Source organism: Miscanthus floridulus, chromosome 13 (genome assembly GCF_019320115.1).
Source record: "Miscanthus floridulus cultivar M001 chromosome 13, ASM1932011v1, whole genome shotgun sequence".
NCBI classification, from domain to species: Eukaryota; Viridiplantae; Streptophyta; class Magnoliopsida; order Poales; family Poaceae; genus Miscanthus; species Miscanthus floridulus.
In genome coordinates this window covers 20537992-20553239 of record NC_089592.1, presented here as the reverse complement: position 1 = coordinate 20553239, position 15248 = coordinate 20537992, and the positions used below count along the sequence as shown (strand labels likewise).

At 45.1% G+C, this 15248-nt stretch overlaps 1 pseudogene; it reads left to right on the top strand.

Moving 5' to 3' along the window:
- Nucleotides 1-6400: 6400 nt before the first annotated feature.
- On the top strand, nt 6401-15090 carry LOC136501250 (DNA-directed RNA polymerases IV and V subunit 2-like; annotated as a pseudogene).
- Nucleotides 15091-15248: the final 158 nt, after the last annotated feature.

Sequence of the window (15248 nt, the reverse complement as noted above, 5' to 3'; positions counted from 1 at the left end):
ATTTTATATATGACCATGTATATAATTTGGAAAACTGTATATAATCCGGAAAACTATAGAAAATTGTCGTTGTTTGGTTGTTTTCATGTGCACCTTGAAATAAAGTCGTGGCGTTAGCACGGGCATTATACTAGTGGCATGTAAAGCATCAAGGGCATTAATACTATATTGATAAATGTAAGTTTTATGGAAGAAGTAAAAAAAATTAGAACTCTTGCCATGTATTCTCTTCTGAGGTTCCTTCTTTTGTGATTTGCCTGCTAGTAGAAAAATCAAAGGGTTCTTGTTATCAACACTTAAGCACAATGTAGCATGTTGGAGAGAACAGGGCTCTTGTCACTTTTACCTCTGTATTTGTGTGCCCGGAGAAGGACTATTTAGGTAGCCAAATCAAAAGCATGTTACTTAGCCGAATTACATCTCAGCTGCTATTTGGATTGGAACTATCAGTTTATTATATCTTTTATTTGCAGGTGGGAGGTAATGGCTAGGGGGGGCTGATGCATGCAGGAAGCAATTGGATGGAATTTCACATGGCCAATGCATTATTTTGGACATTCTAACTAGATATGAATGCTTTTGGACATTCTAACTAGATATGAATGCTTTTGGACATTCTAACTAGAGATGAATGCTTTTGTTTAAGTGATGAATTGTAATGAGTGCGAGCAAACCATGAGATGTAAACTGTGCAACTAGTGCAAACATCTATATATGAGCTATGCATTATTCTATCTTGGTGGCCAAACTGCCTTATGTAACTTGTTTCTCCAAGTTGAGCTTATGGATATGATATAATGATATAATTGTGAGCTATGATGAGCTTCATTGTCATAATTGTGTATATTGTCCAAAATGGAATTGATGATTTTATATATGGTTCATTGATTGTATGATTAGTACTGATACTGAGGTTAATGAATAATTTGAGGTTAATGAATAATTATGATGTTAATTTTTTGTATTGATAGTGTCAGATAGTTGGACGCTATATAATATATAGCGTCTGACCAATAGTCGCTATAAGTATGTACTTGGCGTCGAACAGTCGGTCGGTATATCTTTAACGTACCGTCGAACGGTCGGTCGCTATAATTAAGGTCGGACGCTATAACTTATAGCGACGCCACTTGTACCCACGTGTCAAGTCGGACGCTATATGTATATAGCGACCTACCGTAGGTCGCTGTACTGACTTATAGCGACCTACCGTAGGACGCTGTAGATAGGCTGTGGTATAGTGGACACACTCGCTCCTCCCCTGTCCCCCACACCTCCTCTGCGCTGGCATGGCCCCCTGAACCGTCGGGCATCAGAGGCCAACTCCTCTGCGCCTCCCGCACCACCGGGCGCCTCCTCCACGCTCCCAGCACCGGCCTCGAGTGCGTAGGCAGCCACCCTCCTCCACGCCCTTGCGTCCTTCCCTCCTCTGCCAACTACTTCGTTGGATCCACGACATCAAGCGCCCTGGGGAAAAGCTCGCCGGCGTCGCCGCCACCTCCACAACTTACCCTCATCTCTCTGTAGTCATTTGGAGGGCCTCGGGTCGGCCTGGCCTGCAAAAAGGACCATGCTTTCTGGGCCAGACCGGCACGGAAAAGGACCCAACAGGCCATGCTTGGGCCATCAGCTAGGCATGAAGCCCAGGGCGACACGGCCCGGTGGCATGCCGGGACCTACCAGGCCGTGCCTGGCATCAGCTCGTGCAGTGCCGAGCCAGGCCGGCCCGTTGCCCATCTATAAGCAAGGGTCACTACTACTATAGGCTTAATGGAGGTGGGTGTTTTAGGTTAATGGAGGCAGGCAAAGCAGCCGCCTCCAATCAAAGGTCACTGCTAATCCGGACCTACAGAGGCGGTTGCTATGCCCGCCTCGGTTAACCTATTAACGGAGGCAGACACCTTAAGGCAACCGCCTTGGTTATTATAGACATTTTGGCATTTCTTCTATGTGGATGAGTTGTTTTGTCAAACAGTCCATGAAAACAGCTCTAGTTCCGTCGGTAGAGCTATTTGTGGATCTTAAGCCCCAAAAACAACTCTAGTGGTGAAGTGGAGTTGTGCCAAATAGGGTCTTACTTTGGGCAGAGGGAGTAGGCCGTATCTTATCTTGTACAATCTGAGTGGCTAATATGTGGGCCCCATGGCGGATGGTGACTAAGAGCACCTCCAACATATAACATTTTTGTATGTGCTTCGTCAGTGTAACTAGGCTTGAAAAAAGTAGGTGCCCTATAGGTGGTAGTGGTATATGCAGAAGATACAATAGCCTCAATAAAGAGAAGATGGCAGACCATAGAAATTGTGTGGAAAAAAGTGGAAAGGAGAGAGTTGTAGGGATAAAAAAATATGCTTAGATCATCTCCATCAGATTGAGAATCCTCTTTCCCTAAAATGCCAGTATAGGAGATTGAGAAAACAAAAATAAAGGGGATAGGAGAGATGCTTTGCAGCAGATTGAGAAAACAGTCATCCTCTTTCCATCTATTGTCACATGGGACCCATAGGTCAGTGGCTCTCTCTTTCTTCTTCCTCTATCACGGCATCTTCCACCCTGGGGACCCACATGTCAGTATTAGAAGGAGGTGGAAAGGGGATTGAGAAAAATGTGTGCCACATGCCCTCCATTTGAGGGACCGATGAGAGTTTTTGAGGGATTGAGAAAAATATAGGAAAGAGGAGGATTGAGAAATAAAGAGGATTTGGTGGAGCAGAGTTTTTTCACCTTTTAGGGAAAGGAGATTGTTTTACTCAATCTGGTGGATATGCTCTTAGGTTAGATGGATAGTAGTTTTCATTTTTACATAAACCTACTACATTTGGCTAAAACCACTATTACTTTATGCCTGCCTACGTTGGACATGGCCTAACGGTGGGAGAAGCTCAATCCATTCCATACTTTTTAACCCTCGTTCCATTCTACCAAACAAAAAATATAGATGTGTCCTCATTGTATGCTGATATTCAGCCTGTTCGCTTGCTCGTATACGATCGTGGATTATAAGCTGGAATATTATTTTTCTCTCACACCAAACCAGCCAGCAGTAAATAATCAACGATCGTTTACGACGAAACGACGATTGCTGGAGTAGCTCGCGATGCCATGCCACCTTTTTGCAACAAATTCTACTTCATTCGATTATTGTGCAACCAATCCATCATTAAGTTTGCCTGTAAAAACACAGTACTTGTATGAGGACAGTGGAGCAATGATGTCGTACTAGCTTACAGAGCTTGTGCATTCAACCGGGAAATCCTCCGAGTAGAGAACTTGTATGCGTGGCTTCTTAGAATCTGTACTACGTGCAGCGTACCTAGTTATCGACTTCCATCAATCACACTTACACCAAGAAAAGCACCGGTGCCAAGCCACGTGGACATTTGCTCCAGCGATGACAAATTGCCAATACAACCACACAAAAGCAAGCCAAATTTTCCCACACGACGCTCTACGTTCCAGTACCCCTGCAACTTCTTTCGGGGGCAGAATCAAGGGAATTTGGGGTGCGATTGTTTGCCCGGCCCAAATAAGCCACTGCGCTCTAGGGTACAACCTGAGCTGTTTGTTTGCCTGGAGGTGGTCACGAGCCCGGCTAGCACGGCCCTTAAAGCACCCTAGGCCTGGCCCTAGGAAAACAAAAAAAAATTCATTTCTCAGGAGCCCGGCTCAAGTGGGCCGTTGGCTGTCCACGGTGGAGGATCTCGTCACCTCCCTTCTCTTTATTAGGATCCCGACGCCATCCTCCTCACCTCCGGCCACCTCTCCTCCCGCGCCTCCGCCATCTCCCTCCTCCGTGCAGCCCCCTCCCCATCGGTGAGGCGGTTGCCGGCAAGGTCGAGCGTGGGCGCATTGCCTTGCCCCGGATCCCGATGAGGACGGTGAATTAGAGGTTGTCGAGGATGACGTTGAACTGTAGGGCGAGTTCTCGATGCGGTCACCCATGTGGAGCTCGCCAAGGTTCTCGGCACTGTCCTTTACCCCGTCTTGCGGCTCGCAGAAGGGGAGGTAGAACCCATGGGCGCCAAGCACCGCCACGACAAGCAGCGCGGCCGCCGCGACGGCAAGGAGGAGGAGCGCGCCAGGGTGGGCCATGGATCTGGATTGGCGGCGGCGCGCGGATCTGGGCCACGCCACCTGTCACCCAGGTCGGCGCGGCAAGCTTGTACCGGAGCGGCCGCCTAGACCCGGCCAGCGGCCCACCTCCCCGCTGCCGCGAGCAGTCCCCGCCACCGCCGCGAGCCTCCCGGTGCGACAACCTCCTCCACCTCCGCACGGCCCCCTCCACCGTGGCGCGACAGCCCGCCTCCCTGCGACTACAATGAGAGGAAGAGAGCGAGCAGGAGCAGGAAGAAGAAGGTGTGGGGTGGGGTGGTAAGGCTACAAATTTTCTGATGCAAGGTACTCGTACACTTTTGTCCATGCAAACAAACATCATCCCACCTCTAGCCAGCCCCTGCTTGGGTCAGGCAAATAAACAGGTCCAGTTGCACCACTTGGGGCTGCCTCCACTTGGCCAGGCTGGGCTGGTACCCACAGGCCACCCTAGTCGAGGCAAACAAACACGCCCTTGGTGTCCAACATCATGTCCGGAACCTGCAGGCTGGAGGGAAGTGAGTGATCCAGAGTTTCAGGCCAGGACTACGTGAAACATACCAACACAAATCGCTACCTTGGCTAGGATCTGCGCCTTGGAAAATGTTTCCCATGAGTATGGATAAGACTAATATATAGAATGGTTGCCATTAAACTCGTTTGGATCCTCCTTAGGAAGGAGAATAAGTGGGTCTTCATTCAATTTGTTAGAATCTCCGATAATCAAGTGCCAAAATAGGATCCAAAGCTCTAAGAAAGTCAATAATCAATCACGCTTGACCCAGTATATAGAAACGATTTTTATATAATAATCTAACTAATTGTTGGCAAAATTTTATGAGAATTTAAATTTTCTAATTAAAATACTAATAAAGCCCATATAAAGGAATGAGATAGTTATGATCTTCTAGAGCATTCATGCCAAACGTAATGAGTTGCCGCTTGCATCTTGCATTCTATATAAAAGATTTGGTCTTGTAAGAAACCACTAGTAATATGTGCGTCAAAGAGAAAGTAACTACATGTCAATACACCAATGTCGTCGTCACTGGCCTGAGCGTGGGTCAAAGTCTTAATAATTCATAAATATATAGATAGAAAACCATGAGTAATAACATGAAAGAAAAGAACGTGTGGCCATGCTAGCCCTAGTCCATCTCATGAATGCTCAAAATCAAGCAGCAGGACTGTGCAAGTATATCAAGTATCTTCTGTGTGCCACGCTTTACTAAGAGGGCCATTTTTTTTGTGCGGGCATGCCTTCTCATGTGCGCCTAAAAGTAGAGTAAAGAGCAACTAAAACTCACATGGCCTAGCTTGTAGCTCCACACTGTTTTTCACCTCCTCTCAAGTAGAACCAAAACCATATAACCTTAATATTTGCAAAATAAGACGTAGGTTGTTATTTGACTGCACTGTAATCTACCTTAATCATAGTATATTAATGTGGATTAGAGTGCAGCCAAATAATACCTAACTTTTTTATTTGTATAAGTCACAACCACCTACCAAAAGAACCGAAACGCAACCCACGCTAACTGGAATCGAACGCTCGGCACCACCCACCCACGCGGCATGCGTGTGTTGGCCAGATTGATGCGGAGGCCTTGGGAGGCTTGCGTTCCATTACGCGTTTAGGAGCAACTAATGTGCGTCCAAAACTTTTCACCACTGGTCACTTGATCTTCTATGTATCACATCTCATCACACCCCTATAACTCTCTTTCTTTCCACCACTCCTAGATAATGTTCGTCTAAATGGTCGTTTAGCCACATATCGAAAGAACCGAAACGGCAACTCGCGCTAACAATACATTTGCATCCAAAATTTTTCACCGCCGTCGCATGATCTTCTATGCATCACATCTCATCACACCCCCCATAAAGGCCATAAACCCTCTTCTTTCCACCACCCGAACGGTCGTTTAGCCAGTTCATACACCATTTAAACCCTACACATAGCTACATCGTTTCCGTTTAAATGAGAGTTTAGCCTGTTTAAATGACTGTTAAGTGGCCATTTAGACCAAATAATGGTTAAACAACAACTGACCCACTGTTTACAGTTTATGATAAATTGATAATACTGCCCCTAATCCCCCATCGCCAAGCTTTTCGTATGCCGAGTGGCTCCGTGCCTCCGTGGGATGCCTATCCAGCCCCGAGCAGTGAAAGAGACACTAACCGGTGGGACCCAGCTAAAGGGAAAGGCCCGGCAGAACAGGAGAGAACAGAGAGCCGCAAAGCGTGCCGAAGCACCAGCGGCCCAGCGGGGCAGTGGTTGGCGAGAAACGGAGGAAGCCACGGCCCTGGTCCGGCCACGGCGAGCAGAGAGAGGCACAGCGCGGGCCTCCGTGCTGCCGTCCACTGTGCTGATCCTCCTCGCTTGGTTCTGGTTGCCTGCCTCCTCCTACGGTACCATAAAGCAGAGCAAAAGCACACTCGACTCGCAGTCTTCTCCTCTCCTCTGTCCTCTCGGTCGCAACGCAGCGAGGAAAACCCCAACCGGCGCCGGCGCCTGCGTCGCGCCGGCGCGCCGTAGGGTTTCTCCTCGCCTCGCTGCCGGCGATCGCTGGCGCGCAAGGTACGCCTCTCCGCCCTCCGCCCTCCGCCCTCCGCCCTCCGCCCTCCGCCCATTTCCGCGCCTCGTTTCCACGACCATCTCGCGCCCGCCCCGTTCCGCGCCGCCGGCCGCGGCGCGTGGCGCAATGCGGCGTTTCCTCTGCTCCTGGGCCTGGACTGCAGGACTGGGTCGCTAGCTCGCGGCCTGGACTGGTGCACGCGTCTCTCTCGAAAAAAAAAGGCCGCTTTTTTTTCGTTTCTTTGTTTCGTTCGGCGGCGAGGGCTTCGGAGCCCGTGCCCCCTCGCCGCCGGCAGCGCGTGGTTTTGGCGCTTCGAGCATTGACGTGGCCTCAGGTGGGCACCCCGCCCCTGTTCTTGTTGTTTGTGACTTTGTGTGCGTCTCATGGCCGGGGTGGGGTTTTGTGCTGCTAGTGCGGTGCTGAATTCTGGGGGTTTTTTGGTGGTGCCCCGTGATCGTTGATCGGGACGCATGGTGGTGGCGAGCCCTCTTCTGATTTCTAAATCCCAAAATGATGCAAGGTTGCGCGAACTTGCCATACTTGATGGTGTGGTGGGCCTGCCTGCCCAAATCGCCATTAGAAAAGGACCAGAGAGGGAGACTGGGGGAGTAAAATGGTGGATTTTGTTGAAAATCTTTTTTTTTTTTTTTTGTCGTGATTGGTACTGCTATGCCTGTAAGGTGCTCCATTTAGGTAGAATTCAGTGAAATGGATGTCTGATGTGTCAATTTTTTTATAAAGGCAGCATCTTTGCGCATGCATCTGCCTGATAAATTATCTGATTGCTCTTCTTTTTGTGGAATGCTACGTGGAGCCCTGGGTGCACATCGTATACTGATTTATCTTTTGGTTAAGAAGTTGAAAAGTTGCGTTGTTGCACAAATTGTGTGAGATTTCAGTGTTTGTCGCTGAATGCCATGTGGATGCACATGTTCTGCTTTCTGATTTTCTGATTTCAAAGTTGTGCATTTCTATGATGACTGTGCTGATTATGTTGTTTCCCTGTTCTATTGTAAAGGCAGAGATTTTGTTGATACCGAGTACCAGCTGCCTTTTGTTTACCAATGGGGGAACCACAAATGGATGGTGATCAGTCACCTGTTATCTCAGATACTGATATGATGGATTGCCTGAATTTGGATGGCTATGGAGATGTTGAAGATCCCCACAAGGACGGTGCAAAAGGGGAGCGGCAGCCTTCTGGCAAAGTTGATGAACTGCAGTCTACTATGGATGTGGATTTGACAGGTGTAATATCTGTGGAAGATGAAGGGAATGAAAAGCAGAATGCTATGGATGTGGATTTGAAAGAAATACTGCCTAAGGAAGATGAAGGGAAAGGAAAGGCTTCTTCAGACCTACCCTCACATGTACCAGTTGATTTTGATGTTGCAAGCCTCGAGAAGTTTTGCAAAGAAGCATCAAGATCATTTTTCAGTGAAACTGGACTGGTTAGCCATCAGATAAACTCATACAATCATTTTGTCTCCCATGGACTCCAAGAGCTCTTTGATTCTTTTGGAGAGATCACTGTGGAGCTTGATTATGACCCTTCAAATAAAGATGGTGCTTGGAAACATGCAACTGTTAAATTTGGTAGGGTTAAGCTTGGTGAGCCAGTGTTTATGGTTGACAACTCTGATCTCGAACAGCAAGATCTCAAATTTAAGCCTAGACATGCTCACCTCCAGAAGATGACATATGCGTCCAGGATGAATGTAGAAATGACTGTTCAGGTCAGGATGTCCTAATTTATGTTACATATCAAGTAAACAGTAGGGGTAAAATATATTGTACCTGTTAAGAAAGACTAAACTATATATAATATAAATGGAAAAAAATAAAAAAATGTTTCAGATATTCCAGAAAAGCTTTCTTATTCTCTTAACTAGTATGGATGTTAATGTGACCATTTCAGTCTTTTCTTATATTTCATAAATGACATGGAAGTTAGTTAGATTAAGCTCCTTCTCGAGTTCATTTTTAACTTTACTTTTCATGGCACAATAGCCATAATGATGTCACTGATGTTTTCCCCCTTACTCAGCCTTCAAAACTCATGTAGACTTTGAATGTAGCTATTGCACTGTGCCTTGGCATTCTGCTTGTAGTATTGCCTTCTCCCTGTATATTGAGCAGCATATGTGATTTAAAATTACTCTGGCATCTGTAATCAAGTTATGACCTTGATCTTTGTATCAACAAGATTTATACTGATATTTTACCACCTGATCAACTAGTGTTTTGGCTTTATCAGGTTTATATACTCGACAAAAGTGACAAAGCCAAAACAGGTAAGGATACACATGTTCATAGAAGAGATATAATGACAGAAACTAAACAAGTCAGCATGGGATTGTTACCTGTGATGGTGAAGTCAAATTTGTGCTGGCTGCATAAACTTCAAGAAAGTGATTGCCAGTTTGATTTTGGTGGCTACTTTGTGATCAAAGGAACAGAAAAGGTACTGCCTGACATGATTCATGCCTGCTCATTCAATTCTCAGCAAATGTATTTCACAAAGATCATTGCATTGTGCATTCTTATAGATTTTGATGGTGCTGTAAATATATTATGTATCAAGTGGGGCATGTAATAGATATTTAGTCAGAACAAATTAGGTTTTATGTTTTTTTTTTTTTTTGGAGAGGGCGAGTTTTATGGTTCAAATATATGCGACGACTCTATATGGCACTGCTATGCAATTGCCCTACATGCTTGCTATATCGCCCACCTTTCTCAATAGTTTAAGCTTTGGCCTTTGGCAAACTAATTAGTGCATGTTGATAAAAAAAACTAATTAGTGCATGAAACTCAATATGTTGTCAGAGACAAAGGTTTTGAGTTGAGTCCTGGCTATCGCAAGTTTCACAAAGGGTGACTGCGGCTCACTTCTAGTGCACGCCTTAGGCTGGAGGGTGCCATGAGGGAAGTATTACTGTGTTACTTACCTTGCCCAATACTTAAGGGAGAGAGAGATAGATGAGGGAGACTATCCTGGCACTGCCAAACATATGTTTTGTGAAATTTCAGGTTAAATCAAATGGAGTTTACAAATTTTAGCTTGGCAAGTGCTGTGATAAGTACTATATGCATGTGGTCAAAGTTCAAATCAAATATTTATATAGTAGGACGATGGTGCTTCATAAATATGCATGGAAATTGTTCTGTAACGTTGTCAAGAAATTCTGCAGTTAACAAATTATCACTGAAGTTAAGAAAGTTTTACCTTTTTGATATTGAACATGTTTGACACCATGTCTGGGTGAAGAACATCTCATTATGATTGCTTTAAATTCTGTAGGTATTCATTGCTGAAGAGCAAAGGTTTTTATCAAGGATTTGGGTCACAGACCGCCCTAGCTGGAATACAAGTTACACGTCTCAAATCAGACGAGAAAAGATCGATATAAAACTCGTTCCATCCAAACGCAATGAAATCTGCAAAGTCATAAACATTTACTTCATGGGTACGATTCTGCCAATTTGGGTAGTATTTTTTGCACTTGGTGTATCGTCAGACAAGGAAGCTTTTGATATGATTGATATCCTAGACTGTGGTGCTTCCATAGTCAACATAATATCATCAACTATTAAAGAATCTCATGAAGAATTTGAAGGCTTCCGCACTCCAGGTAGAGCCCGTCAATATGTTGATGAGCTGATCAGAAAATCAAAGTTTCCACCCAAAGAATCCTTTGATGAGTATGTTTGTAGGTATATGTTTCCTAGTGTCAATGGGGTGAGGAGCAAGGCACTTTTCTTGGGTTACATGGTCAAATGTCTGCTAATGGCATACTCTGGCAACCGAAAATGTGATAATAAGGATGATTTCCGTAACAAGAGGCTAGATCTTGCCTGCCAATTGCTTCGGAGAGAACTCTGGACTCATATTAAGAGAGCAGAAAGACGCATGGTTAAGCTCGTGCAGAGAGATTTGAGCAATGATGGCAGCTTGCATGACCTTAGGCGTTATGTGGATGCATCAATTATTACCAATGGATTGAACCGGGCCTTCTCCACTGGTTCTTGGCAGCATCCTTTTAAAAAAGAAAGGTGTTCAGGGGTTGTAGCAACCCTTCGGAGAACAAATCCACTTCAAATGATGTCTGATCTGAGGAGGACGCGACAGTGGTTTGCGTATTCTGGAACGGTTGGAGATGCAAGATACCCGTAAGTTCCCTGTTCCTTTCTACCAAAAAAATGATGCATGCCTACTCTCTTCCTTTTCCAATATCCATGTGCAAACTGACTTTCCTTTTGCAGGAATCCATCCTACTGGGGAAAATTATGTTTTTTTGTCCACCACTGATGGTGAAAAATGTGGATTTGTGAAAAAAAACTTGCTGTGACTGCTGTGGTTAGCTCTGTAGTGAGGAAACCGTTGATTGATACATTTGTTTCTTCTGGAATGAAGAAACTGAATGATATTTCTCTACAAGATATTTCTGGGAAATTCAGGATCTTCTTGAATGGAGGCTTGCTTGGAGTATGTGCAGACCCACACGAATTGACTTCGCGTTTAAGAAGCTTGAGGCGTAGCAAGCTAATTGATCCTCAGGTTTGCTCAGTTTCCGTATCTGTCAAATTAACACTCCGTTGTCATGAACCTCAGTTTTCAGATCCAGGATAGTGTCTTACTACCGTTCGTGGTCTCTGAAAACTCTAATAAACCATTATTCATACTTTCAATTTTTTGGATATATTTTACCTTGTACCATCATGAGTCCTGATGCCTTCATGATATCGTGATAGATTTTGCTGCTTAATAAGTTCTTGATTACTGAAAGTTGTTTCTTCAGTATAGCTGTGCTCATGTATCTACTGGTTTAAAAAATTTCATAGCAATTACCCACCAACCTTTAACATCGGACTCACTTTAATTATCTTGTGATGAGTCGATACCATTCTAATCTTCTCTTGCTTATTACTAGTTTTCCTTTAATTCGTTCCAAAAAAAAAACTAGTATTCCTTTTCATAATCTCAAAAAGAAAAAAAAAAACTTTATGGTGGATCTGAAATTTCATGCTAATGGAATTCTGAACTGAACTTGCTTTATTTCCTTATGCATTTGGTGTATGTTTAGGAATATTCAATATATATTTTTGCCACGAGGTGGAATATGATTGTTTTGTTACATGTACTATTTCTGCTTCAGTGGAATACTTAAGTACATATGTTGCAACAAGCTGGTAGTAATACTGTTATTTTTCCTATTTTTAATTTGATTAGGTTGAAATCAAAATGGACAAGCACCATAAAGAAGTTCGTGTATTTTCTGATCCAGGCAGAATTCTAAGACCACTTCTTGTAGTTGAAAATCTAAGAAGAATCACAAGACCAAAAGATGGACTATACTCTTTTCAGGAACTTATGGATCAAAACATAGTTGAGTTGATTGGTGTTGAAGAAGAGGAGGACATCCGATGTGCATCTGGAATTAGACATCTATTCGCAGGGGAGAAAGAAGACGAGTCTTCTGGCTCTACTCATTGTGAACTTGATCCTTCTTTCTTGCTAGGGTTGAGTTGCAGTCTCATTCCCTTTGCCAACCATGATAACGCTAGGAGGGTTCTCATGCAAGCTCAAAAGATATCCCAGCAGACTATTGGCTACTCTCCCACAAATTCTCACACTAGACTTGACACCCTTTCACATTAAATCTTCTATCCACAAAGACCCTTGTTTAAAACTGTGGTGTCCTATGGTCTTGGAATGGCAGAGACAGCCTACAGCTTTGGACAAAAAGATGACTTTAATACACCAGAATATTTCAATGGCCAAAATACAATAGTCTCAGTCAACGTACATCAGGGATTCAACCAAGAAGATTCTCAGGTGCTGAATAGGGCCTCTTTAGAGCGTGGCATGTTTCGTACACTACATTTCAAGAGCTATAAAGCACAGGTCGAAAACAAAGAGATCACAAGGCGTCTCAAACACAGGGAAAGTATCAATTTTGATAAAGTGCAAAGCAAGAGAGGGAAGGTTGACAGTCTGGAATGTGAGGGTTTACCCTATGTTGGAGCAAGTCTTCAAAGTGGTGACATTGTCATTGGAAAGGTCTCTGAGTCTGGTGAAGATCATAGTGCCAAACTGATGCATACTGAGCAAGGGATGGTGGCCAAGGTAGTTCTTTCAGCGAATGATGATGAGGTGAACTTTGCAACTGTTACTCTAAGACAGGTGACTAATAAATCTTTTCAAGATTATTCTGCATTGTTTTTCGTGGCCCATGCTTGCATGCAGTGGCATTCTCCTTAGACTGTCTCCAACAAGGAAGCCATATGGGCACACAAACCCAAAATAGGTAGCAAGAGACCCAAAATCAGCCTCCAACAGAGTACCTATGCGGGAGACCTATTTTGGTTTGCCCAAGAGGCACAACCCAAATATGGGCATCCTCTCTCCTAGAAACCCATTTGCAGAAAAGATTCTCTTTTGGGTCTTGTTATTGGAGAAGATGCCTAATAGGTATTGAATCTTTTGCCTGTAGCGCTACTCAAAGGACGAATGGGTCTTGTATTTTGGGTGTTATTGTTGGAGATAGCCTTACATAGTACAGTAGGGCATGGCATTATTCTCAGATATTTGGCATGTTTTGCTCAACTTGTGTATGTATGTTCTCCTTATGATTTTGGAAATGATAGATGATCTACATTTTTGTCTTGAATATTTAGTGCTCTGATATCACCTTAGGTGTCAATGATATATAGAAGATTTAGTTTTCTAATCTGCACCATTTCATAACAATACTTATTCTCTTACTTTTCTTGCTTGCTACAAGTGCTGTATGCCCACTTGTCAATCTCCCTAGTGATTAATCTAATAATCGTTTCAGTCTCGCTCACCATGCGTCAGAGACAAGTTTGCTAGCATGCATGGGCAGAAAGGAGTGGTTGGCCTATTGGATTCCCAGGAGAATTTCCCATTTACTTGCCAAGGGATAGTTCCAGACATCGTCATAAACCCACACGGTTTTCCAACTCGTCAGACCCCTGGTCAGTTGCTTGAAGCTGCTCTGGGGAAGGGGATTGCCATGGGTGGGAAGGTCAGGTATGCAATACTGTTCACCACTCCAACCGTGGACGTGATCACCGAACAGCTGCACAAGTAAGTTCTATTTACATGACGGATTCCTTTCTCACCTTTGTACTTTAATTCGCCCTTGCACACATGTGGGGAAACTAGACAGGATACTGGTAACTGAATTGTAGCACATGGCATCTCATGTCAAGGTTCTTTGTTATGGCTTTTGCAAGTGCTCATTTTGCCCTCTCATTGTGAGGCTATAGGAACATGTTCAATGATGCATTCCCATGGTGTAGATCAGTAGATGCACTGATTAATAAAGATGCATATATATGTGAGGCTGGTTAGCCATTCGGCCATTCGTATGGCACAGCTTTTTCTCATGTTTCTATACCTTGTGGGTTTGCTTTGCAGGGCTGGGTTTTCAAGGTGGGGTGAGGAGAGCGTCCTGAACGGGCAGACCAGCGAGCGGATGAAGTCCCTGATGTTCATGGGGCCGACCTTCTACCAGCGGCTGGTGCACATGGCGGAGGACAAGGTGAAGTTCCGGAACACAGGGCCGGTGCACCCGGTCACGCGGCAGCCGGTGGAGGACAAGAAGTGGTTTGGGGGTGTCAAGTTCGGGGAGATGGAGCGCGACTGCATGCTCGCCCATGGCGCCGCCGGCAACCTCCACGAGCGGCTCTTCACGCTCAGCGACTTCTCCCAGATGCACATCTGCCAGGCCTGCGAGCGGGTGGCCAACGTGATCATGAGGCCTGCCGAGGGCGGCAGCAAGAAGGTGCACAGCCCCTACTGCATGTTCTGCTGCTCCGCGGAGCGCATCGTCCGGGTCAACGTGCCCTACGGCTCCAAGCTGCTGTACCAGGAGCTCTTCAGCATGGGCATCTGCCTCAAGTTTGACACCGAGGTCCGCTAGAACGCCATGCCATTTCATCAGCCGTCTCTTTTTGAAACCGTAGACTACATGCATTTGCAACTTCGTTGCCTAGGATATTGGTGATTGAAGTCGACCGTAGACTACATACATTTGCAACTTTGTTGCCTAGGAAGATATTGGTGATTGAAATCGAACCATTTATGGGCTGATGTTGAAACCTGCAATTTTCGCGGTAACGATTTTTTGGGTATTTGGTAATTAGTCTCAGCACTGGTTGATAATGTGATTCAGGGTGGTGTTACTACTACCACTACAGCAGCACCAGCGTCAGGCTCAGCATCGCCTACGCCTGACGATCGTCCGACAACATGCGCGTGGCAAGATGGCCTACAGGAAGAAAGGCTGCGCAGGCTCAGGACCTTGAACCCACGCGTCTTCGGCCCGGACTGGCAGAACAAGTGACTCTCGACGTCGTGCCTTGCGCAGCGTGGTGTCGTCCCTATGGGCCTGATTGATTAATTGCGTTAGTATTGTATTGCATTAGATATTATAGTGTCGTGTGTGATTGGTTTCCTGCATAAATGGCTAGACCATATCTTGGGCTGCAAAGTGGGTGCAAGAGAAAGGGTGCATAGCTAGATACGCAGGATTTGATCGAACA